Raw genomic sequence first — 5,584 nt, 5'->3', positions numbered from 1 at the left:
ATCTTTTGTGCAAGCCATCACTGCTTCCCTAAATACATCCCATTCCTCCCCCATATCCCCTTACGTCCTTTGTTCCCACATTTTTCCATTCTGTACTCAGTCTCTCCCAGTACTTCCTCACACAAGTCTCCTTCCCAAGCTCACTTACTCTCACCACCCTCTTCACCCCAACATTCTCTCTTTTTTTATGAAAATCTCTGCAAATCTTCACTTTCCTCTCCTCAAGATAATGATCAGAAATCCCTCCAGTTGCACCTCTCAGCACATTAACATCAAAAAGTCTCCCTTTTGCGCGCCTATCAATTAACAAGTAATCCAATAACGCTCTCTGGCCTATCTCTCCTATTTACATACGTATACTTATGTATATCTCTCTTTTTAAACCAGGTATTCCCAATCACCAGTCATTTTTCAGCAAATAAATCTACAAGCTCTTCACCATTTCCATTTACAAGACTGAACACCCCGTGTACACCAATTATTCCCTCAACTGCCACATTACTCACGTTTTCATTCAAATCACCCATCACTATAACCCTGTCTCGTGCATCAAAACTACAAACACACTCACTCAGCTGCTTCCAAAATATTTGCCTCTCATGATCTTTCTTCCAGCTCCCTTTCCACATCCAGGCCCCACAGATCTATCAATGGTTTACCCCAGACGTTTCAAATGCCCTGATTCAGTCCATTGGCAGCACGTCGTCCCCGGTATACCACATAGTTTCAATTCAATCTATTCCTTGAACACTTCTCACCCTCCTGAATGTTCAGGCTCCGATGGCTCAAAATTTTTTTCATCTCTCTCCATCCACTTTCAGTTTTACCCATATCAATCTAGAGTCTACTTTATTACACTCTATCAAATACTCCTACCCCTCCTGTTTCAGGAGTAGTGCTACTCCTTCCCTTGCTCTTGTCCTCTCACTAACCCCTGACTTTACTCCCAAAACATTCTCAAACCCCTCTTCCCCTTTACCCTTGAGCTTCGTTTCATTCAGAGCCAGAATATCCAGGTTCCTTTCCTCAAACATACTACCTATCTCTCCTTTATTCTCATCTTGGTTGCATCCACACACATTTAGACACCCCAATCTGAGCCTTCGAGGAGGATGTGCACTCCCCGCGTGGCTCCTTCTTCTGTTTCCCCTTTTAGAAAGTTGAATTACAAGGAGGGGAGGGTTTCCAGCCCCCCTCTCCCGTTCCTTTTAGTCGCCGTCTACGACACGTGAGGAATGCGTAGGAAGTATTCTTTGTACCTGTCCCCAGGGATTATATAGAATATAGAAAAATAAACATAAATTACCTCTAATATTTCAGCAACTAAACTGTACTGCTGTTCTTTTTAAATTTTTTCCTTTGAGGCAAAGGATGGCACCCTCGCTAATCCAGGGAAACCTTATTCCATACACACAGCAACTCAGTTGGTTATTAAAAGGCATTCTAAATTGTAAATCGAAATAATATTCTCCTCAACAAAGAATGATATTGAAAGGATTAGCGACAACTGACCATTTATGAAACTGCCAGCCCCATGATGGTATTATGAACACCTTAATTCCTATTTCTTCTTGTTTTTCTGATTGGCAGCTCCTCTTGGCGGCGTTATAGGTCGTCCTGTATTCAGTCCTCCATAAGGGAACTTCTTTCTGTCTGCGGGCTTAAGTATCTGGAAGGAACACATAAGTGTCTCGTCCACTGACATCATTGTTCCAGCATTGTCAAACTCTCCACAATAGTTTGGTGCCGAGAACAGAGTCACTAACTGCCGTTTTGCAAAGAATTCATAACCATCTTCAACAACCTGATGTGCTCGACATATGAGGTTAAAGTCATGTTTGTGATGAAATTTCGCAACCACTTCCGTTCCAAATGTGAATGACACACCTTGATCATTTTTACCCCAACCCATGGTGTCCTTGTCTGGGTCAGACCACAAAAGGTCACAGAGCAGACCCTGGTCAGGAACATCGGTGGGCCTCATAATACGTCGAATTTGATCCATGCTCTGCAAATCTGGGCTCAACCCACCGTGACAACAGATCATCTCATCAACAATGGCTGCCACTGGTAGGCAGTTAAAACGGTCTGTGAAAGTCTTCCACAATTTGATGTTGTACCGTCGCTTGCACTTGTCGTAGAAGCCATAGATTCTGTTGATTGAGGCACACTCGTGGTTGCCTCGGAGAAGGAAGAAGTTCTCTGGGTGCTTGATTTTGTAGGCCAGTAGTAAACATATGGTCTCGAGCGACTGTTTACCACGATCGACGTAGTCACCCAAGAATAGATAGTTGGACTCGGGCGGGAACCCTCCATATTCAAATAGTCGCAACAAGTCGCAATACCGTCCATGGATGTCACATCAAATTTTGAGAGGAGCTTCCAATTCCAAAGGGATAGGCTGCGAGAGAAACATTTCTCTGGATTTTAAACAAAGCCCACGAATTACATTTTCTGTCAACTGGACGTTCTTTCCAGGCTGAGACCCTCGCACATCTCATAATCTGGCGATGATGCTGTCTATGTTTAACTTACCGGTCTCAGCCATGATATAGTGTTAACACAGTTCACTTTATATAAATCAAAGTTTTTAGATGGTGCACAGAAAAGCAGATGAACACCGATTCACAGACACTATTACACTAGCCCAACCCCATAGACTGTTCAAGATGGCCATATATATATATATATATATATATATATATATATACATATATATATATATATATATATATATATATATATATATATATATATATATATATATATATATATATATATATATATATATATATATATATATATATATATATATATATATATATGGAGGAAGTAGTGTTTTAGATATCTGGGAGTGGATCTGGCAGCGGATGGAACCATGGAAGCGGAAGTGGATTATAGGGTGGGGGAGGGGGCGAAAATACTGGGAGCCTTGAAGAATGTGTGGAAGTCGAGAACATTATCTCGGAAAGCAAAAATGGCTATGTTTGAAGGAATAGTGGTTCCAACAATGTTGTATGGTTGCGAGGCGTGGGCTATGGATAGAGTTGTGCACAGGAGGATGGATGTGCTGGAAATGAGATGTTTGAGGACAATGTGTGGTGTGAGGTGGTTTGATCGAGTAAGTAACGTAAGGGTAAGAGAGATGTGTGGAAATAAAAAGAGCGTGCTTGAGAGACCAGAAGAGGGTGTTTTGAAAAGGTTTTGGCATATGGAGAGAATGAGTGAGGAAAGATTGACCAAGAGGATATATGTGTCGGAGGTGGAGGGAACAAGGAGAAGAGGGAGACCAAATTGGAGGTGGAAAGATAGGAGTGAAAAAGATTTTGTGTGATCGGGGCCTGAACATGCAGGAGGGTGAAAGGAGGGCAAGGAATAGAGTGAATTGGAGCGATGTGGTATACCAGGGTTGACGTGCTGTCAGTGGATTGAAGCAGGGCATGTGAAGTGTCTGGGGTAAACCATGGAAGCTGTGTAGGTATGTATATTTGCGTGTGTGGACGTATGTATATACATGTGTATGGGGAGGGGTTGGGCCATTTCTTTCGTCTGTTTCCTTGCGCTACCTCGCAAACGCGGGAGACAGCGACAAAGCTAAAAAAAAAAAAAAAAAATATATATATATATATATATATATATATATATATATATATATATATATATATATATATATATATATATATATATATATATATATATATATATATATATATATATATATATATATATATATATATAAATATATATATATATATATATATATATATATATATATATATATATATATATATATATATGTATATATATATACATATATATATATATATATATATATATATATATATATATATATATATATATATATATATATATATATATATATTTCTTTCTTTTAAAATATTCGCCATTTCCAGCGTTAGCGAGGTAGCGTTAAGAACAGAGGACTGGGCCTTTTTTGGAATATCCTCACCTGGACCGCTCTGTTCCTTCTTTTGGAAAATTAAAAAAAAAAAAAGAGGGGGGAGGATTTCCAGCCCCCGCTCCGTCCCCTTTTAGTCGCCTTCTACGATACGCAGGGAATACGTGGGAAGTACTGTTAATCCCCTATCCCCAGGGATAATATGGATATATATATATATATATAGATATATATATGTATATATATATATATATATATATATATATATATATATATATATATATATATATATATATATATATATATTTTTTTTTTTTTCATACTATTTGCCATTTCCCGCGTTAGCGAGGTAGCGTTAGGAACGGAGAACTGGGCCTTAGAGGGAATATCCTCACCTGACCCCCTTCTCTGTTCCTTCTTTTGGAAAATTAAAAAAAAAAAACAAGAAAGGGGAGGATTTCCAGCCACCCGCTCCCTCCCCTTTTAGTCGCCTTCTACGACACGCAGGCAATACGTGGGAAGTATTCTTTCTCCCCTATCCCCAGGGATAATATATGTATATATATATATATATATATATATATATATATATATATATATATATATATATATATATATATATATATATATATATATATATATATATATATATATATATATATATATATATATATACGTATATATATATATATATATATATATATATATATATATATATATATATATATATATATATATATATATATATATATATATATATATATATATATATATATATATATATATATATATATATTTTTTGCTTTCCGAGATAATGTTCTCGACTTCCACACATTCTTCAAGGCTCCCAGAATTTTCGCCCCCTCCCCCATTGTATGATCCACTTCCGCTTCCATGGTTCCATCCGCTGCCAGATCCACTCCCAGATATCTAAAACACTTCACTTCCTCCAGTTTTCTCCATTCAAACTCACCTCCCAATTGACTTGACCCTCAACCCTACTGTACCTAATAACCTTGCTCTTATTCACATTTACTCTTAACTTTCTTCTTCCACACACTTTACCAAACTCAGTCACCAGCTTCTGCAGTTTCTCACATGAATCAGCCACCAGCGCTGTATCATCAGCGAACAACAACTGACTCACTTCCCAAGCTCACTCATCCCCAACAGACTTCATACTTGCCCCTCTTTCCAAAACTCTTGCATTCACCTCCCTAACAACCCCATCCATAAACAAATTAAACAATCGTGGAGACATCACACACCCCTGCCGTAAACCTACATTCACTGAGAACCAATCACTTTCTTCTCTTCCTACACGTACACATGCCTTACATCCTCGATAAAAACTTTTCACTGCTTCTAACAACTTGCCTCCAATACCATATATTCTTAATACCTTCCACAGAGCATCTCTATCAACTCTATCATATGCCTTCTATAGATCCATAAATGCTATATACAAATCCATTTCCTTTTCTAAGTATTTCTCACATACATTCTTCAAAGCAAACACCTGATCCACACATCCTCTACCACTTCTGAAACCACACTGCTCTTCCCCAATCTGATGCTCTGTACATGCCTTCACCATCTCAATCAATACCCTCCCATGTAATTTACCAGGAATACTCAACAAACTTATACCTCTGTAATTTGAGC

General features: G+C 38.1%; 1 pseudogene; it reads right to left on the bottom strand.

The window, feature by feature from the left end:
• Positions 1 to 1,322: 1,322 nt before the first annotated feature.
• Positions 1,323 to 2,668, bottom strand: LOC139763361 (serine/threonine-protein phosphatase PP1-gamma catalytic subunit B-like; annotated as a pseudogene).
• Positions 2,669 to 5,584: the final 2,916 nt, after the last annotated feature.

This window comes from Panulirus ornatus, chromosome 46 (genome assembly GCF_036320965.1).
Source record: "Panulirus ornatus isolate Po-2019 chromosome 46, ASM3632096v1, whole genome shotgun sequence".
Taxonomy (NCBI): domain Eukaryota; kingdom Metazoa; phylum Arthropoda; class Malacostraca; order Decapoda; family Palinuridae; genus Panulirus; species Panulirus ornatus.
The sequence above is the reverse complement of the archived record's forward strand: the minus strand, read 5'-3'. Positions and strand labels throughout refer to the sequence as shown.